The sequence below is a fragment of the Zingiber officinale genome, chromosome 7A, assembly GCF_018446385.1.
Source record: "Zingiber officinale cultivar Zhangliang chromosome 7A, Zo_v1.1, whole genome shotgun sequence".
In the NCBI taxonomy this organism is placed as follows: Eukaryota; Viridiplantae; Streptophyta; class Magnoliopsida; order Zingiberales; family Zingiberaceae; genus Zingiber; species Zingiber officinale.
The window spans coordinates 72,636,347-72,658,776 of NC_055998.1; the positions used below are offsets into that span (position 1 = coordinate 72,636,347).

Here is a 22,430-nt window from a genome sequence, read left to right on the forward strand (position 1 = left end):
ATTATTTCTCCTTGATACAATTATAAATACTTTAATTTGTTAGAGACGATGGGAAATCGTTTATCTGATCAGCATGTCATTCGGAATTCAGTTTTTGATTGAGCTGATTTTTCTTGTAAGTTATATAGAAAAAATATTCGTAGAGGTCTCTATTGTATCTTTTCATAAGCCTCTGGAAATTTATGAAATATTACTCAAGTTATAGGAGGACTCCTCTAGTTACATGCATTAATTGTTTGTTCTATTAACAAGGAATAGAGGTAAATGCTTCTATTCCCTTCTTGTGTCTTGCTAATTGCTAAAAGTTCACAATGAGTTCACATTGTTAAGACATTAGCTTTTGCAGTCCAATGTTTGTTTAGTGTTCTTTTTTTCTCTATGAAAATAATATTTGGAATTTCTTACAGTTTATCATTGTGAGTTAATAACTATATTTATAAGTTTTAAAATAAAATTTCAGGTTAGGGTGCTTTGCGAAAAAGCTAAGGAGGTTTTAATGGAAGAAAGCAATGTTCAGGTAGACATTACTTCTTTTAAGTAAGTTATTCAATCTAGTTAAGGTCCTTGTTAAAGTATAACGCTGCTGAATTTCCTTGAAGTTGTTCACTCGCATGCTGGCCATGATCATTCTCTATTAAAATTAGAAAGGAATGTAAACAACACAAACCTCAACTGATGTCTCATAAGAAGTTCATATAGAACTTCATTGGCTGTAGGCGTAGAAGCTTACTATAGATCTGTATTATTGAACTTCAGGATATTTGCTTGTATTACAAGATATATACTTCATGTAAATATGAAATAAAAAACACTTCAAGCTTACTATATATACTTCATGTATTACAAGATATTTGCTTTCTTTCTACAATTTGAAGAAACGTTGCATTTCTGTAAGCTTTCGTTCTTTCTTTCTGCAAGCATTTCATTTCTGAGTAATGAGTTTTGGTTCATTTATAGAAAATAGCTAATAGAAGTAATTTTTTGGTTCAAACTATTGACTGTAATTTTTTGTTTATATTTCAGGCCAACTGTTCAATCTGTTCAAAGCTCACAAAGATCCTAGACAAAATCCAATTGCTTATTCCTGTAATAGATTGAGAAAGACAAGCTACTTCTTCATTATTGTGGTAGTAATTACTGTACTGTTTGGTCCTGTTCTCAAGTCGATAATAATTTTTTAGTGTAGCTAGTAGAAGTAAATAGATTGTTGGCTTCGAGGCCGGCTAGTTATTTTGTGCTCTTTTGTTTTATTTGTAAATATCACTATCTATTTTGAAACAGAATTAGTGTTAATTTCTCATGTAATTAAATACTAATATTACTTCAATGTCAGAATTCTATTATTTTGATATGAGTTTGAAATCATTAGCTGAGTTGATTATATGTAAAATTCGAATCTAGACCTGGTAAAAGAAAAATAATAGTTTCGTAAATATAAAAATAATGATTTTTAAATATATTTTTTATTTTTTTCTTTAAAACGACAACGCTTTTAAAGCATTGCAAAAAGTGTTGTCTTTGTAAAAAAACAACAACGCTTTTAAAGCGTTGTAATAGTGTTGTCTTTGCAAAACATGACTCCGCTTTTAAAGCGTTGCAAAAGCGTTGTCTTCGCTACAAATGACAATGCTTTAAAAGCATTGTCATTGAGCAGACTTTTAACAACAGTGCCTTTAACAACGCTTTTTCAGACATAAAGACAACGCTTTAAAAGTATTGTCTATTAGTTTTTTTCTTGTAGTGTCGACTTATCTTTTAGATATGTCATTTGATATGCATAGTAATTTTTAACAAGTAGTAATAATTATGTTTCTTATCTGCATCAATTTGTCACTACCAGATACCTGTTACATGCTTGTTTTTGCTTACTTGTTATGCATTCCATGTTAGTACCCACCTGATTTTATATGCTTATAGAGGTAGTGACATAACCATGCCTTATTATGTTCAGGACCTAGGTTTTTATACCTTATCTGATCTATGTACCTAGACTATTGATTGGATCTATTTATCCTATGGTACACATTATGTAGAGATGGATAGGATCAGGATATTTCCATGCTTAGTGTCATGCACCATCTCGCATGATTGCATGTTGTGCGATAGTCGGCTCCATTATTGTTGAACACATCACCAGTTACATAGATCTGCACACACCACCACTCATGGGTTAGTGGTATGTCAGGCAGGGTGTGTGGCAGTTCCGCTGTTAGGCTCCATTGGTCCAGTGACTCAGCGTGGTAGCCGACAAACAGTTCTGCTCTGTTAGGCTCCGCTGGTCTGGAGACACAGCGTGGTAGCCGGCAGACAGTTTTGCTATGTTTGGCTCCGTTGGAACGCTCATGGGTAGTGTGACGCAGCGTGGTAATCGGCAGGGATCCCTCCTCTGGACTTGCTCAGGGAGATGAGAGCATTTAGCTCCCCTACTTATGATTTGGGGTAGGAGGATAGGTGTACTCCGACAGCATCCCGTTCACTCGGTCACTCAGGAGCAGTGATGGCAGAGTATACGGTTGTCACAGCCCTACCCACTCGGTCTCACCATCGTGTGTGAGATGGCTAACTGCAGTAGGGGTGACCAGGACATGTCATTGACATCATACACATTGATGCATTTATTGCTTGTATTTGCTGCATATTGGATGGATGCATATGTTTGACATGCATACAGGATTTTGATACCTCTCTGTTTATTATCCATACACCAGGTCCTGGTTAGTACAGTTGTTCTCCTATTTATTTCAGTTGCATTTATCCTTCTTATATCAGGAGACTATACGCATGATTAGTGCTATTTGTTATATTTCTTACTATGCATGTCAGTATTTACCCACTGAGGAGTTGACTCACCCCGTGGTTATTACTATTTTAGGTTGAGGTTGTCCGGAGAGTTCCAGTCGCTAGTCCCCCTGCAGTTCGCGAGGATATTTGTTTGGTTTCTTTTTTTTTATTGTACTATCTAGACTTGTACTAGTTTTGTTTCTATGGATATGGTATGGTTTTGTTTTAATTATCGATAGGTTTTATTGGATTTGTTCCATTACATGTCTGCCTAGACGACAGAAGAGGTGAGTTGATTTTTATTGCTTTGTGATTTGAGTTTTATGGGTGTAGTTGAGTAGGATATCGTGATTTGAGCTTTATGGGTGTAGTCGAGTAGAATTTTTGAGATGGTTTTTCCTTATCATTGCTTTAGTTTAGTATTACTATTAAACTGTGTGGGGGTTTGCATTATTATTTTATTGTTATTATTCCGGTCGTGTTGGTCGAGATATCTGGATGGTTGTAGGAAGTTTCAGATTTGTCACTCGTACAGGAGAGATGCTGTCGAAATTTCTTTTAGTAGGGACTACCTGGGGCGTGACATTCATAAATTATATTAAGTACACCTTATTATGATTGTTCACTTAAGTTTAATTAATTATTAATCAATTATTGTAAAAAAATAATAATTAACTTGGGTGTATTAAGTTTAAGTTTCAGGTTAAATGAAATAATTTGTTACTACTTCAATAATAGTTAATCATTATCAATGGTTTATTGATTCACTTTTACTTGACTCAATTTAATAATTTAATATTTATTTGATACAAACAATTTATATTTCATATTAACTAATTGAGCTAGTGTGTAACGACCACCCTTCTTACTACTACTACTACCTAAGAGTGACCGTTACTTATTTACTAACTCTACTTAACCGGTATGATTAAAATCACAAGGAAGCCCTACCGAAAAATTTCGGCAGAGTCTCCTCTGTACCGGTGACCTTAAACTGACATACATACATAATATACATAGCCATAGACGGCTGTAACATGTAACAGACTCTCACGCAGTTTAATAAATCCAAAACAAAAGAGAACAACACCAGAAATCATCACACAAGATTACAATTCTTCTACTATGTCCTAATCACATCAAAATAACAAATACTATCTCAAATACTCCTAACATAGCAAAAGACAATGGAAACTAAAATAAAACTTCTTTCATAATCCCAAGGCTTCTATAGTCCTGGCATCACACATCCTTCGAACACCTCCTTGTCGCCTTCCTTTCTATATCTTTTCCTTTCCTGTATCTGCAGTAAGAGGAAGTGCAATCTATAAGCAAAATTTGCTTAGTAAGCGTTATCTAACTCACAAAATCACGAATGTGCATGTATACGAAAAGAACTAGAAACTATATGCTCTAAAAAGAAATAAAGCATAAACATAACTGCTCATGTCAAACTAATAGCAAAGAAAAACTAAGGAATCTACTCATGTAATTCTAATAGCTAATCATGCTACTCATCTAATAGGTAAACATGAAAAACTACTCATCTACTAGATAAACATGGTAGAATAAACAACTAAACTTACTAATTTTTAGAACTATATGAAACTTATTTCATTTGTTCTAAACTTAATCTTTAATACTTTATGTTTATGTAAAACTCGTTTTACTTGTTCAAAAACTTATACTTATAATACTTCAAAATAATAATCAACTTCTTCTTGGGCCCAGACATAATACCATCTTATGCGCGTTCCCTAATAGGTTGAGGTAGCGAGCCACAAATCCTAAAAGAGCAGACCTTGGTCTACCAGGGCCAAGACCTTGGAATTGGACACCTGGATTTGTTTAACGACAACCTTGTGAAGTCAGGTACTAGCCTCTTCTTAAAAGTAAAATACTTATAATCTTAATTACTTCTTTTTTAAATGCCTTGACATTTTTAATAGGCACCTTGTGTGCCAAAATCCCTAAAGTCTTGACTTTGGGATCTACTTAAGGCCTTGGCCTTTTCTTTCTTTTCTTTATCTTTCTTATACTTGTTAATACTTCTAATAAAAGAATGCTTCTTTACAAACTGAAATGTTTAAACAACTTCTAACATTGAAATGCTTAAACAAAAATCTGCATATAAGCTTAATCAAAATCTACATTCAAGTTTATTAAAAATCTGTATTATAATCTTAATAAAATCTGCACTTGTAAGCTTAATAAAATTCTGCACACTAATGCTTAACTAAAATCCGCATACATACTAACTAGGGCAAAGCTGCATGTTCATAATACATGTACAGAAACTATGTAAAGCTTAAGCTCATGATCTATGGACTGTTCTTGTAATAACACGCCTCTAACTGCATGCTAATAGCTACGGTTGTTCATGCTTATCAATGCAAGGAAACTAAATTTGTCATGCTTAAAAAAAACAAGGCTGATCATGCTTCTTAAAACTGTAATAAAAACATCTAAACAGAAACTCAAAGTAGGATTTTTTGTGCCCATCTCATAGCGAGAACACTAATACTTGTACTTTAAACAAAGGGCTGTCCTTGCCCATTAAGTAACACTAAAAAGGTCTAAACTTGTTAGAACTTGAAACTCTAACACTTCTGAAATTCTTTATGGCTAATCCGAAAGTAAAGTTTCCATCCTTAATTTACGTCATCAACATTTGATCATCATCTTTTCAGAATCTAACAATCCCTTAAATCTATGCATTTTCCACTATGGTGCTGATGTGTGATGCTGAAGAATGGGAACTGCTCTGATACCAACTGTAATGACCATCCTTCTTACTACTACTACTACCTGAGAGTGACTGTTACTTATCTACTACCAAACCATAGTGGTGCATCTACAGTGAGTATGCCAACAATCTCCTAGTTTATTTTTAATCGAATTATTAATCCCAATAAATTCATCTAATACTTGTTTAATGGATTAATACTCCAATACTCCTTTTACATCACAAAAACAGACTTCAAGACAGATTTCAAAAGATAGTAAGTCTTCCCTTTTAAACTCTATTCCATATGGACAGATTGGTATCAGAAATACTGCAACCAACTTAAACAACTTCATCTAAAACTCGAAAGCATCATTAGGAAATAAAAACAATCTTGAAACCAATCCAAAACTGTTCACAGAATACCAACCCAGTAGGCATGCGACACATCCCCAAAGAGAAGCCAAATCTACCTCAAGAAAACACACTACGATGTTGAATCGAAACCCCCACTCACCAAATTAACTAAAATTCAAGGAAACATTATGTCAAGCAACACCGGGGCACCAAAAACCTTTCAAAATATTCCAGCAACACATCTCCATGACCCTTGAAACAGAATCCGATTCATCAAGTCTTCACGCATCTTCGAATCAAAACTCGTAAATCATATCATACAGTGAAAATAGAATTCCTACGGAAGTCACCAAATCTACTCTAAGATCTCAACCGAATCAAGCACAGAAACCTTGAGTTACTTCAAGAACATCACAGAATAAAATCAAATCTAATATCTAGCAACAGGATACTAATTCTTGCTACAACAAAACTTAAAAGGAAGGAAGCCAAGAACATATACTACTAAAACTTCAATAGAACAGAACCCTAACCAGAAAGGGAACAACATGGCAATGAAATAAAATGCCAATACTACAAAGCTTAACAGCAGTAATTCACAAAATCAACAACATAATTGAAACCTGCTGGAATTTTACCCCTATAAGGCTTATTTCATCTCCAATTCTTAGCACAACAAAACTATAACCTGCTGAGATTAAAGTTCCATGTAAACATGTTAATAACCGAACCCTTCATAAGGCAACAGAAAAACCTTAGGGCAAAACATGCTGCGGCAGAAATTCAAGCAGAAAGAATTTCCTTGAACTCTTCTTAAATCCCTAATCAAACACGAAACCGGAAGAAGGAATTCACGACAGCAAACATGAATTCCCAATCTTCACAGAAAATTAAAAAACAAGAAGGAATACGAATCCGGAACTATCCTACTGCAGGTGAGTAACAACTTACCCTTGCTTTTAGGACTTACAACCGGACGCAAGGAGGACTTCTAGGTCTCGGAGCTCTGATCGGAAAACTCGAAATCGCGGCTCCTCCTCGTGCTCCAAACTTCTCCTCGTCGAGAGGAGCTCGGCGGTGTGAAGAATCCACAGAACCTTGCCTTGGCCGGCCACTGGAGTTGAGCCCTAAGCTCGGCTTCGTTTCCGCTCAAGAAGGAATTGCCGCCGCGCCGCGAGAGAGGAGAAAGGGAATTTCGGGAGAAATTTTTAGGTTTTAGGAAAAGGATTTAAATCTTATACTCAAGGTTATTTTCGTTTCCAACTATAGCTTAAATGGAATTTTTCTCCTTCTTTAATAACAAATGATTGCTAGCATACTTGGTCAGCCCGGCTTTAACCAAATCCCAGGTCGCGGCTTCGATTCCTCAGCCACGCACTTTTATTTCCAATTTATTTTACTGTTCCTAACTACTACTTATATATATCTGTAAGGACCCAACTCCTGGGTACCAGGCTGTGAGCCGGATCGCTACATTAACTACTGAAAATACTGTGCGGAAAACTGAGCAAATTTGAAATTTGCTAAACTAATTACTGTAAAGTCTTAACCTGACATTCTAGGAGTACCTGAGTGTTGTACACATGCTAGGAGAGACAATCTATGCCTCTTGGATGTCCTGCTAGCTGCAGTCAGACATTTCAACCGATCCGTAAGTCGATTGAGCCTTCGGAACGATTCACAGATCGTTCCAGCTGATACTGGCATGGATGCACCCTCTGGATCGGTCGGGAGACCGATCAGTGAGCCTCCGTGCTTCTGCTGCGTTGGCCGGATCGGTCTGGGCCGATCGAAGCACCTGATCGGTCGGTGACGATCGATCGCTCTTATGTTTACTGCGCCTGCGGATCGGTGCATCGGCCGAGATCGGTGCTCAACGATCGGTCGGTCGGCCGATCGCATTTCGAACTCTGTTCGGTCTTTGGATCGTCGGACGACCGTCGGATAGCATCTGATAACATCTTGTATGCCTGCGGATCGATCGGTGGCCGATCGAGATCTGATCTTTACGGATCGGTCGGACCGATCAACTCTGATATGAAATCGAGTTTCGATTTCGAGAACTTCCGACCGGAGCGTGCCACAACTCAGAGACCGGTTCTAGATACATGAAAACACTCAAGAATGTGAATACTCATATTCTAAACATGATGACTAAACAAGATATAGTTCACTAAACTGTAACAAGACTAATTCATAAAACCGGACGTGTTAAGTACTAAAACTGAATTAAAAGCGTGTAGATCCCAAGGATCTTTATTCCAGACCCCTTGCACACACACATCATTGTAGCATCGCCCTCCACCTTCGCTAGTCCACTTTTCTTTTACCGTATCTGCAGTATAAGAAAAGTAGTACTGTAAGCTTAAAGCTTAGTAAGAAACCATCTACCTCACTAAATCATGCATACGATGCAATTATGATTTTAAATCATGTTGTTTGAAAAAACATACTGAACATGCAAGCATGGCATGGCATATCAAACAAAGCATAAACTGGAACTGAAACATGGCATAACATATAAACTGAGCATGAAACTGAACTAGTCATGCATATGTCTAAATCTGTACATGAACTCAAATCATGTAAATTGAACCTGAACTGAACTGAAAGCTAAATTAGTGTTTTCATCACTGGTTTCAAATTTGAAAACTATACATATAATAGATGAAAATACTGGGGCCCTGGCAACTGTGCTTACTGTGCGCGCATCCCTACGAGACCCGGGATTGCAAGTTCCGAATCCAGCAGGGTTACTAGGTTATCTGAACCTAGGGACGACTGTGGGAGTCCAGCCCATGGATATCTGATCCAAGCACGATGCCAACTGAATAAAAGTAAAATACTGAATACTGTTTAATTTTACTTTGCTGTTCTAGGTTATCTGAACCTAGAGCTAGGTTATCTGAACCTAGAGGCTACTGTGGGAGCCCACCCAATGGATATCTGATCCATATAGCTGTAATAACTAATAATAAACTGAATAAAATGTTTCTATTACATTTTATATGCTGTTAGGACGCCTATTGGTACATCCTTCTGAACTGGGCATTCTACCGAATGCTTGGCGTGCACTAAAAGCATGCCCTAAAACTGAAAACTATAAAATTACTGAACTAACGCCAAAACTAACAAGCGAGAGCAATTATACTGCAGGTGAGGGGTTTCTTACCTCAATCGTAAGGTTTTCTTACGATTCTATTCGCTAGGTGTTTCCGGAAAACTGTCCGCTCGACGAACCGCTTACGTCTTCGCGTTCCTCTCGCGGAGAAGAACCCCTTTCGTGTTGGAGTCGTCGCCGGAAGATGATCCTATGGACCCTTGCCTTGGTGTGCCGTGCGTGAGGAAGAGGAGAAGAAGGGAGAGGCGGCGGTGAGGTTTTGGAAGAGAAAGTGTCGTGAGGTGAAGAGGTGCCGAACCAAAATAAACCAAACCCCACTTAATTTATATTAAGTGGTTTAATGAACCCAACTCTAATATAAATATATTTGGTTCTCCTTCCTTTCAGCACGGCCCTGCTGGGTTCAACTGGTTACTAACATTATCCCTTACACCATAGGTCTCGGGTTCGATTCCCGCCTAAGCTATTTTGCGACCTATTTGTTTTTGCTACTCCCGCTACTCGGAAAATTCCGGAAAAATATCTAATAATTCCAGAAAAATCATAGAATAATTCTAAAATAAATTTGGGAATTTTTCGGGCTTTACAATCCCCATACCTTATAAAAAGTTCGTCCCCGAACTTAAAACAATTCTGGGTACTTCTGTCTCATGCTGGCCTCTGTCTCCCAAGTCGCCTCTGCTGCTGTGTGATTTTGCCAGCTGACTTTAACTAATGGTACTTCCTTGTTCCGTAATTTCTTTACTGCTCGGTCTATTATCTGAATAGGCCGACTGTCATAGCTGAGATCATCACGGACCTGTACCAACTGGGGCTCAATCACCTGGGTGGCGTCTGGAATATGCTTCTTCAGCATGGAAACATGAAATACGTTGTGGACTGCTGACATCTCCTGAGGTAGCTCTAGCTCATATGCTACCTTGCCCACTCTCTTCGTGATAAGGTATGGTCCCACATATCGCTAGCTTGCCCTTCTTCGCATGACTCCTTCATGGGAGCTACTCGAGAAAAGCTGTCCCTCGAAACTCTAGGGTCTGCGTGGTGTATCGGGCTCTTACGGACTCTGTCTCTCTATCCTCTGGCGAATCTGTATGGTGTGGTATCGCCACTAGATGCATCTGAAGCTCTAGTTCCTACATTCACCACTCTCATACCAGTTGGTGATCGCACCTCCGCCCATAGTGCCTCATAAGGAGCCATGCCGATGGTGGCACGATAGCTGTTGTATGCAAATTCTGCTAGACTCGGATATTTGCACCAACTTCCTGAAATCTAGGGCCTGGCTGAGCATATCTTGATGCACGATTCACTCGCTCGGTCGACCATCACATGCGGGATGGAAGGCATCTTGAATTTTAGCCCCATGGTGTTGTACACACTTCGGAAGTGTGATGTAAACCTCTTGTCTCTATCGATATAATGGTTCGTGGGACTCCATGCAATCGACAATCTCCGGAGATACAACTGAGCTAGCTTCTCCATAGAGTAGGATATCTTGATAGCTAAAAGTGGGCTGATTTAGTCAACCTGTCGACTATTACCCGGATGGCATCAAAACCATTCGTGGTTCTGGGTAGTCCCACTTCCATTCTGGAATCTGTATAGGCTGCAGAACTCCTCCTGGTCACTGATGTTCCGCCTTGACCCTCGACAGGTGAGGCAGATGCTAACATATCTGGCGATGTCTCGCTTCATCCGGGCCACCAAAAGCGTTTCTTAGGTCTTGATACATTTTGGTGGAGCCTGGCATCGCATAAGGAGTTCTGTGAGCCTCGTCTAAAATCATCTCCGTAGCTCCTCACGATCGGAACCAGTGCATCGCCAAAATACAACACCCATTGTCGGACACTGAATTCTCCACTTTCCGATTCTGCTAGCCCTTGCTTGATTTTATGAATTTCAGGGATCTGACTGAATATCACCAAGCAAGGTAGACTCTAAGGTCATAGTGGAAAGTTGTCCGACTATAAGCTCGAGACTAAAGGCCGTAATCTCCTTCCTTAGGGGTGGTGACATGCTAAAGATAATAAGGTAGCTTGGACTTCCTGCTGAGTCTCTACCTTATTAGCTTTTCCTGGATAGTAGAGGATATCTATGTCATAATCTTTGACTAGTTCTAACCATCTCTGTGTCGCGTATTCAGATCATACGAGTAAAGAAATACTTGGACTTTGATGATCATATACACTCTACGAGCTCCGTTACAAATAATGTCTCCAAATCTTGAGAACACCACTGCTGCAAGCTCAAGGTCGTGAGTAGGATAGTTCCTCTCATAATCCTTGAGTTGTGCAGGCAGCGATCACCTTGCCTGTTGCATCACTCCTAATCCCAATTTAGGCGTCCTTGTAGATGTCATCATGTTTTTGGTATAGCTAAAATAGAACCTTTGGTCAATCTCGTTTTAGTTCGCTAAAACGTTCTCATGATCCTCATCCCTTGAAATTTCTTGTTCTTCTGGTGAGGCATCGGTGGGAGGCTATCTGGAGAAGTCCTCTGAATTTCTGTGTTGCTAATCCCGACTTGATTTCTTTGGCGTTCTGGGTCTCTTCCGATTACACGCTTCTATCTTCTTTGGGATCTACCATAACACCATCTTTGGAGATGATGTGACGAGAAAGGCTACGGTCTAGCGTAATTCACATTCGTGAATTTGGCGTACAAAGCTTTGAAGGATCTTGCTGAAGCTTTCGGATGCTGCATGGTCCTCTGAGTGCTGAATAGATAAGAATGTCATCGATGAACACGATGACAAACATCTAAGTATTCTCTGAATACCATGTTCATGAGGTCCATGAAGCATTTGTCACGCCAAAAGGCATGACTACGAACTCATAGTGTCCGAAGTTGTTTTAGGTATATCACCTTCCTTGACTCTAACTTGGTGATATCCCGATCTGAGGTCAATTTTAGAGAACAACGTGGCTCCCTTTGGCTGGTCAACAGTCATCTATCACAGGAAGAGGTATCTGTTTTAATTGTGACTGGTTCAAGCACGGTAGTCTATGCATAGGCGCATGCTTCCATCCTTCTTCTTCACAAACAACAGGTGCTCCCCATGGTGAGTGACTAGGCGTATGAAACCCTTGTCAAGAAGCTCCTGTAACTGAAGTTCCTTGATTCTGCGGGAGCCATGCGATATGGTGCCTTGGAAATTGGATTTGTCCTGGAATGAGCTCTATCTCGAATTCAATCTCACATGCAGTGCTAAGCACGGTAGCTCTTCGGGAAGGCTAGCGGGTAGTTCGAACCTCGATAGTTGTTGGTTCTTGTCTGGTGGTGTTGACTACATTTGCTAAAATCACATCCGAATCAATAAATTGCTGTGCTTTCAATCTTTGAGAGAAACTTCACAGCTTTCCTCTTTGGCTTCCCGTGTACTCAAGTACTCTGCTTGAGGTTGGAATATGACCTTACATTTCGGCACTCTATAGAAGCGCGTGTCGATCGAAAATCCATTCAAAGATGACATCGTAGTCGATCATTTCTAGCACTATCGGATCACCAAAAGCTCCTGTCTGCTATAATGACCGGCTCTGAGCCAGTGCGTAGATGCCATAATGTCTCCTGAGGGTAGCGTTGTCGACTATTGAGTACTTCGGAGGTGTTGCTAGTTTCTCGGCAAATGCCCTGGATACATAAGAGTGGGTTGCCCGTGTCGAATAAAAGGGTTGCATTATCTTTGAAAAATCTTGATCGACACATGACGAGGCATTTGCTACGTCCTCTGCGTCGGTGAGAAAATCACGGCATTTGTGGTAGGTGGGGCTTCTAATGCAGTGATCGTGGACCATCTAAGGCGACATCATACATGGTGTATGGTTTGGTGAGCTCCATCTTGTATCGGTGAGGCGGAGGAATTGTTCTTGAACCTTTGCAGCCATGTGCCCTTCACATCACATTCAAAACAACCTCGCGTACCCTTGCGGCAAACTCCTGGATGATGTTTCCCACAAGTAGCACACTTGGGATGTCTGGAATGTTTTCAGCTGGTCCTCCTTTTGGGTCACTACTTGCCTTGCGTTTCCCTTCCAGTTGGAGCTATGTCCCTGTTGTTTCTGTTGAGTACGAGCTAGTTTGTCCCTTGGGCTCTGTGAAAACCTGCTTCTGGTGGGTGATGTCTTGATAGTGCTCGGTGATCGAGCACTACTCACTAGCTCCTGTGGTTTGTGGCCTATGCCACGGCTACATTCATTGCGATCTGGTGAGCATCTTGACATCAGCGTACTCGTTCTTTCTCGGTGACTAGTTACGGACACAGACAACTGTTGAATTTCTTCACGGCCTCCTGAACCGATAGGTTGCCCTGACGAGTGAACTCGTCATAGTGTCGGTTTGTGACTTGCATATGAAAGAATTCTCGAAGAATTCTTTCTCGAGTTAGCCCATGTCATCCGGTTTCTGGCCACCGATTTAATCGCTCCACCACATGCGTCGTCTCTGTTAAGCGAAGGCACACTTCACCTTTCGTGCTCGCGGTCTAAGTTCCATCGTGCTTTCCGGTGTTTTAAACCATGCCTGAGCATCCCATGGTTCGTTGGTGCCTGAGAAGTTCTCGGGCTTAATTCTCTGCCACTGGATAAGGTAAGCTTCTCTCAGCCCCTCTCACTTCACTGGCATTGGCGTGTACTACTACTGTGATTCTTGGTCGTGAGGTTCGATCTTGGAGTGGAGTGTGATCTGGGGTAGGTTGCTGAGGCTATCTTCCTAGCTCTTGTGCTGTCTACTAGCTGCTGCTGCTGTGGTGAGCCACTAATCTTTGTATAAGTGCGGGAGGCGCTGCCTTACGGAGGGCTCGGCTCATCTGCGCTTTCTTATTGGACGTCCTCGTACCATTTTCTAAATAGCAGAGAACACATATATATAACTAAGCTATCATGTTATAGTTAACTACTGGTAACATGTTAAATACTATCACTGTAAACATAAATTAATTAACTACCAACATGAGAGCAAACATGGAAGCACACATAACTGATATGAAAGCTGAAAACAAACTGAGTGAGAGATGTTCTTACTTGGAAGCTGTAGGCACAATGTGTAGGAAGTAAGGAACCCTGCTCTGATACCACTCTGTAAGGACCCAACTCCTGGGTACCAGGCTGTGAGCCGGATCGCTACATTAACTACTGAAAATACTGTGCGGAAAACTGAGCAAATTTGAAATTTGCTAAACTAATTACTGTAAAGTCTTAACCTGACATTCTAGGAGTACCTGAGTGTTGTACACATGCTAGGAGAGACAATCTATGCCTCTTGGATGTCCTGCTAGCTGCAGTCAGACATTTCAACCGATCCGTAAGTCGATTGAGCCTTGAGCGATTCACGGATCGTTCCGGTGATCTCGCGGATGCACCCTGCGGATCGGTCGGAGACCGATCGGTGAGCTCTCGTGCCTGCTGCGTTACGTTGCTGGATCGAGTCTGCGGATCGATCGAAGCACCACGATCGGTCGTGTAGCGATCGATCTTCTTATGTTTTTACGATGGCCTGGCCGCGGATCGTCCGGCCTCCGATCAACGATCTCGATCCGGTCGGTCGGTGGCCATTCGAATTCGTCCCCTCTCATCGGTCTTTGGATCGATCGGACGACCGATCGGATAGCATCTGATAACATCATGCCTGCGGATCGATCGGTGGCGATCGAGGATCTGATCAGCGGATCGGTCGGCAGATCGATCCAGATATGTCTGAATCGGTTTCGATTTCAGAACTTCCGGCACTGGAACGTGCCACAACTCACAGAGACCGGTTCTAGATACATGAAAACACTCAAGAATGTGAATACTCATATTCTAAACATGATGACTAAACAAGATATAGTTCACTAAACTGTAACAAGACTAATTCATAAAACCGGACGTGTTAAGTACTAAAACTGAATTAAAGCGTGTAGATCCCAAGGCGCTTTATTCCAGACCCCTTGCACACACACATCATTGTAGCATCGCCCTCCAGCCTCCGCTAGTCCACTTTTCTTTTACCGGTATCTGCAGGATAAGACAAGCAGTACCTGTAAGCTTAAAGCTTCGTCAGAAACCATCTACCTCACTAAATCATGCATACGATGCAATTATGATTTTAAATCATGTTGTTTGAAAAACATACTGAACATGCAAGCATGGCATGGCATATCAAACAAAGCATAAACTGGAACTGAAACATGGCATAACATATAAACCGAGCATAAAACTGAACTAATCATGCATATATCTAAATCTGTACATGAACTCAAGTCATGTAAACTGAACTGAAAGCTAAACTAGTGTTCTCATCACTGGTTTCAAATTTGAAAACTATACATATAATAGATGAAAATACTAAACATGCTGCTGGGGCCCTGGAAACTGTACTTACTGTGCGCGCATCCCTACGAGACCCGGGATTGCAAGTTCCGAATCCAGCAGGGTTACTAGGTTATCTGAACCTAGGGACAACTGTGGGAGTCCAGCCCATGGATATCTGATCCAAGTACAGATTATCTGAACCTAGAGCTAGGTTATCTGAACCTAGAGGCTACTGTGGGAGCCCACCCAATGGATATCTGATCCATATAGCTGTAATAACTAATAATAAACTGAATAAAATGTTTCTATTACATTTTATATGCTGTTAGGACGCCTATTGGTACATCCTTCTGAACTGGGCATTCTACCGAATGCTTGGCGTGCACTAAAAGCATGCCCTAAAACTGAAAACTATAAAATTACTGAACTAACGCCAAAACTAACAAGCGAGAGCAAGTATACTGCAGGTGAGGGGTTTCTTACCTCAATCGTAAGGTTTTCTTACGATTCTATTCGCTAGGTGTTTCCGGAAAACTGTCCGCTCGACGAACCGCTTACGTCTTCGCGTTCCTCTCGCGGAGAAGAACCCCTTTCGTGTTGGAGTCGTCGCCGGAAGATGATCCTATGGACCCTTGCCTTGGTGTGCCGTGCGTGAGGAAGAGGAGAAGAAGGGAGAGGCGGCGGTGAGGTTTTGGAAGAGAAAGTGTCGTGAGGTGAAGAGGTGCCGAACCAAAATAAACCAAACCCCACTTAAGTTTATTATTTATATTAAGTGGTTTAATGAACCCAACTCTAATATAAATATATTTGGTTCTCCTTCCTTTCAGCACGGCCCTGCTGGGTTCAACTGGTTACTAACATTATCCCTTACACCATAGGTCTCGGGTTCGATTCCCGCCTAAGCTATTTTGCGACCTATTTGTTTTTGCTACTCCCGCTACTCGGAAAATTCCGGAAAAATATCTAATAATTCCAGAAAAATCATAGAATAATTCTAAAATAAATTTGGGAATTTTTCGGGCTTTACAATATCTCACTCTATATAGGTTCACAAACAAGTTGTAGACTAGTGGGTTGGCTGAGCTCGATAAAAACTTGGTTCGGGTCCGAGATCCTGGGTTCAAAACCCGGCTTCAACATATATATTTATTATTATTTTTTTAAAACTTCTTCCTCTTGGTAAAAATATCAAACGAACTCCAAAAATAGCATAAAAATATTCTAAAAATTTCTAAAAATCTATAGAATTTTTCTATAGCATTTCTAAATATTTTTGAATTATTTTTGGGGCTCAAAATGAGGAAATTTGGGTCGTTACACTAAGTGACTAATGAAAATATTAGTTTTAATTTTATTTTAATTTATTTAAATTGATTAAGCTAATTTTAAGTTTTGATTAGGTTTAACTTAAACAAATTATTGATTTAAAGTTGATTTTGGATTAATTAAGTTTTAAGTTTGAATTAATTCATAGGTAAATTTGTTAAAGTTAGTAAACAAAGTTAAGTTAAGGTTCAATTTGATTCAATTTTTAATTAAGATAAATTATGATTTAATTAAAGTAAAGTTAAAATTTTGATTAACGTTGAAATTAAAGTTGATTAAGTTAAATTAAGGTTAAGTGTTAATAAACTTGTAAATTCAAATTTGATTTAAAGTGAATTAGAGTAAAGTTAATCTTTTAATTAAATTAAAGTTAAGTTTAAATTAATATTTTAAGTTTTTAATTCAATTAAGTTTTAATTAATTATTTAATTTAGTTTAAAATTTAAGTTAATTAAATTTTAATTGATTTAATTATTTGTTAAATAAAGTTTAAGTTTTAAGTTTTAAGTTAAGTGTATAAGTTTTTTTAAAAAATAATTTTAAAAGATTTTTAGAACAATTTTTAAAGAATTTAAAATGATTTTTAAAATAATTTTTAAAGTTAAAATGTTTTTTAAAATAATTTTTAAAGACTTCTTAAAATAATTTTAAAAAATAATTTTTTAAATATTTTTAAATAATTTTAAAATTTTTTTAAAAACGGGGGTTTAAACATATTTGTACAATTTAAAAGGATTTTTAAAATATTCTTTAAAAGGTTTTTTTTAATAATTTTAAAAATGTTTTTAAAATAACTTTTAAAGTTTAAAAGGATTTTTAAAAGATTTATAAATAATTTTTAAAAGGTTTTTTAAATGGTTTTTTTTTAAATAATTTTTAAAAAGATTTCTAAAATAAATTTAGAAGAATTTTCAAAATAATTTTTAAAAGGATTTTTAAAATAATTTTTAAAAGGATTTTTAAAGTTTAAAAGGATTTTTAAAATAATTTTTAAATAGTTTTTAAAATTAGTTTAAAAGGTTTTTAAAATAATTTTTAAAAAGATTTTTAAAATAATTTTTAAAGAATTTTAAAATAATTTTTAAATATATTTTTTAAAAGATTTTTTTAAAATAATTTTTAAAGTATTTTTAAAATAATTTTTTGAAAGGATTTTTAAAATAAATTTTAAAATAATTATTAAAGTTTTTAAAATATTTTTTAAAAGGGGTTTTAAAATAATTTTTAAAAGTTTTTAAAATAATTTTTAAAAGTTTTTAAAATAATTTTTAAAGTTTAAAAGGATTTTAAAAATAATTTTTAAATAATTTTTAAAGTTTTAATGGATTTAAAATAATTTTTAAAATGATTTTTTAAAATAATTTATATGGAATATGTTTATTATCGTATGTTTAATTCAATTTTAATTTTACAGTGAAATTAAATTAATATTGATATTTATTTTAATTTAATTTAAATTTAATTTTAATTTAATCTTTATTTTATTTTAATTTAATTTTTATTCATCTATCTTTGTATAAGTGTTAAGACAAAGGTGTTTTATGTGTTTTGTGAGATGAGTTAAGTTAAATTTCAGGGGTTGATTTAACTTGTGTTAGATTCAAATTTAGCTTTGGGTTCAACAAGTATGCCTTTTTTGGATAAACCTCTAAGCTATGGTAAGTCACCTGGACATCATTTGCGTAACCACACCTTCGAGATTTTTCAAATAGTCCTATCCACTAAACTTAATAACAAAACTTTGATCTAACCAGTTAGGATTGGTAAGAGGTAGCTTCAATTAATTCCATTAAGCCAAATGCACCAAGTCGAAATCATACATGATCCTGTCCGAACGCTGACTCAACGGACGTTGGGCACGTGGCGCTCTCCAAGCGGCTGACGTAGGTCTGCTGACTGTCCGCTCGGACCTCAGGTGAACCTGCACAGAAGTCGAGCCAGGAAGGGGTTCCCGGCGATGACCCTCCGACGCTCAAGTCAGGCACAGCTCAACAAGAAAGTGGCTCCCAAAATCGTAGAATGCGTACCTCCGGTGAAGGATGGGGGCCTTTATATAGGGCAGCGGAGAAGCAAGTGCACACACACCGAGGTGTACACGTGTTCGTAGCCCATACCCCAATAAGGGCTTGTCAGTGAGCTTACCTGACCCATACTGCTACAGTCCCAGCATGTCCTCGATGGGACAGCGGAACCCCCTGTCGCGTGATTTGGAGTATAACCATATCACGAAGAATGCCAGCTATCAGAAGATGTCCCTTGTCTGTTCCCCCGAACTCCTGCCGGGCACCCGACCGGCCCACGTCCGCCTTCCGTCCGACCGGTCAAATATGATGGTCCACTTGGGAAGTTTTTGGTAATCTATTTTGTGGCGACCGTTAGCAGTATGTTTCATGCCTTCGGCCGAGCGTGCCGTCCGCTCGGCCTACGATCTTGTTCAATGAGCGCCGGAACCCCGGCTTCCATAGGGGTGCCTTTTGCCATCGGCTAAACACCGGGCGGCCGCCCGGTCGGTTAGACCCCTTTCTCCGGTCGGCCTGGTTGGTCCGACCCTCTTCGATGAACCGCCCGGCTCTTTGACTTCCACGTGGCGTTGACCTGGTCCCCTGTTCTTACCGCCGGATCACTTGCCTCCCCTTCAAGTCTAGTCGAAGGAGGCGATTAGTCCGACTGACTGGACTACGAGTCTGGCCGGGCGGCTCCGTCGTACTAATATCCCCTCGTGGCCGATCGGCCTGCCGCAGAGATGGCCTTGATTCAATGGCATTCGCTGGATCCCCTCGTGTTCTGCGCCAATCTTCGACATTAAAGCGGAGCATGCGTTCATTAAATGCTTCGAATGGTCGAATGCCACGTGGCGTAATGCCATCATCGTACGGTGACGGTGGCATGGTGCTTTGATGTGATCGAAGCGATTCGAAATGGACGGCCCGATGCACGCCTTGATTCCCGTGACCTGGATCCGACGGTGGAGGCCACCCGGCCTCCACCCTATAAATTCTTCGTTTCTTCTCCTTCCCTTATCTGCCTTTGCGATTTCAACCCTTTCCCCCAGCGTTTTAGAGCTCCGACGGTTACGTTCTCCTGCTTCCGGCGATCTCCGGTGTCTCCCTTCGATCTTCCTTTTTTTTCGTAAGGTTCTCTTCCTGCCTTTCTTGTTTCCAGTGCTTTCTTTACATTTCTTTCTCCCGTTTTTGCTCCTGGATACTGTTCCGGCGATCTCTTCTTGTTTCTGTCTGTCCTCTTTCCTGGCCTCCTTCGCTCGGCCAATGGCTAGTTCTTCGCACCCTGAAGACCAGTCCCTCGGCCCATGGTACACCACCATGCAGTCCCGATTCAACCAGCGTGATTTTGATATCCTGACAGACAATTTCGAAATCCCCGAAGATTTTGAACTTCTTTTGGTCGGTCCTTCCGCTCGGCCGCACAGGCCGCCGCGCGGAGCCTTCTGTGTCTTCCGTGACTAATTTACCACCGGTCTGCGGTTCCCTGTACATCCTTTCATCCTAGATGTTTGTAATTATTTCGGTGTGCCGCTCGGCAGTCTAGTACCCAACACCTTTCGTCTCCTTTGCGGTGTTGTTGTTTTGTTCAAGATTCACAACATCCCCCTCCGACCGGAGGTCTTCTTTTATTTCTACTACCCTAAGCAAGCCGAGTCGGGCACCTTCATGTTCCAAGCTCGACCCGACTTAGTCTTAGCTACCTACTTCCAATAAACATTGGAAGGATTATTTTTTCTACATCCGCATGCCCGATCGAGCCAACTTCCCGACCCAGTGGCAGGTCAGCCTACCCCCCACTCCCGAGTTGAAGAAGTTCAAGACCCGACCGGACTATCTCCATGCTGCAAATATACTAGCCGGTCTGCGACTTGACATCAACAAGCTTCTTCATGAAGGAGTGATGTACATCTTCGGCCTGAGTCCCATACGGACTCCTCTTCCGACCAGCTTCGGTAAGAACTTTGCTTGGGCATTTGCTTTAATTGCTAACTGATTTCTTTTCTTTCCCTTGCAGCGGATATCGTCATGGATTCGGTGATGGCCGACGTTTTGAAGAGGAAGGCGGCAGCTCTGGAAGCCGCGGCGGCCAGAGAAATGGAAGCGTTGGGTATCCAGCCAGTCGGATCCCACGAAGGAAGGCGGGACTCCGGCCACTCGACTTTTCGCAAAAGCGTGGCGGTGGAGCCACCCCACGGAGAACCAGCGCCCAGGAAGGTTCGCTCGGGAGGAGGCGACCTCTACAAAGGCGTCGGTGGAACTCCACTGCGCTCGGCTACCTCCGCGGTCAACCCTCCCGAGGCCCCGCGATCGCTCGAGGCAAGCGCGGTGAAGCCATTCGTCTGCAGGGGCGGCAGTGCTCGATTGAGGCTACTCAATCGGCACCCCGTCACTCGGTCCAGCGCTCGACCATTCATTCCCACGGCCTGATCCCTTCCGATCGCGGTCGGACGACCGTCATGGCGCATGATTGGTCCTCTTCATCTCCGGTGCTTCGGCGCTGACATACCATCACCTTGAAAGGGCCCCTAGCTGAGATGTGGGCCGATGCTCGGGCACGCACAGCGCTGATCCCCCTCCGAAACTTGGCCAATAGCCACATGCGGGAGGCCACGGGGGTAAGTTCGCTCTATTCAAAGTTTTGTATGCATTATTTCCGATCGGCCGATAACAACTCTAATTTTCTTTTGCCAGAGATGGGTGGAGGAGATTGCAGTCTCCAACCGCCTAGCCTTGGTGGATGAAGAGCTGCGACAACTGAAGGCAGCAGTTGGTCCGTCCGGCCCTCAGGGCCCTCGAGCTGCAAAAGGAGCTGAAGAAAACTCAAAATCTGCTGGCGGCCGAGCAAAAGAAGACTGTCGATCAGGCCCACGCCTTGGTCGAGTCCGAGCGACAAGTCAAGTCGCTAGACACAAAAATAACCTTGGCCACCACTCGAAAAAATACAGCTATCTCCGATCTGGAGAAAAAGAACATGGAGGCTCGGGGCCTGGAGCTGAAGATAAAGGAGTTGATAGAGCAGCTCGACAGGGAGAAGGCGGGCCGCTCGGCCGACGCGGAAAAGCTTCAGAATCTGAACGAGGCCCTCACTGGCTCCCAGGCGGCTTTCAAAGAATATCAAGATGTCGAGCCGAGTCGAGTCACTGCCTTGAGACAGGGCTACATCCGCTCACCCGAATTCTCGGAGAAAATTTGTGAGCGGATGTACACAGCTTTCGACTTGGCTATGACCGCTACCATGACATATCTGAAGTCCAAGGGCCTTCTTCCAGAGTCCACTAATATTCCGGCCGGCGATCAGGTGGCGCTTCTGGATAACATCCCCAAGACCCTCTACGATTATATCGAGTAACTTTTGTAATTCAGCCACTCGGCTAGATATGATCCCTTTTGTACTTAGGCCGCCCGGCCTAAAGTTTTAATTTTAATGCAATGCTTTCCTTGTATTTGCTGTCTTTTTCCCTAACCAAAATGTGTGCTTATCCGCTCGCTCATTATTACTTCTCGTGCTCCCCAAAAGGGATTTTAACAAAGTAATCGTCGTGATCTCCCCGCTCGGCGAAATATACCATGTTCTTTGATGATAGAGCTCGTTTACCAAATGCCAAGTACTTTTGGATACTGGGCCAATCGGAGCGTAGAGACGATCGAACGGTATCGAAATCGCGTGCTTCGGGACATTGGCCGTACTTTTTATTGCTTTAATCCGCTCGGATCGTTTATAGACGCCGGCTCGTCTCTCGATATTTAACGTCGGAGCTCGACGGTCTTCCGCTCGGACGTTTATAGACGCCGGCTCGTGTCTCGATATTTAACGTCGGAGCTCGACGGCC

General features: G+C 40.8%; 1 long non-coding RNA gene across 1 annotated transcript; it reads left to right on the plus strand.

Annotated features, from left to right (window-relative positions):
* The first annotated feature begins 214 nt into the window (after positions 1–214).
* Positions 215–1,135, plus strand: LOC122000175. The gene is made up of 3 exons (XR_006117002.1): positions 215–260; positions 461–517; positions 1,024–1,135. It is a non-coding gene; the product is annotated as an uncharacterized LOC122000175 (long non-coding RNA).
* Positions 1,136–22,430: the final 21,295 nt, after the last annotated feature.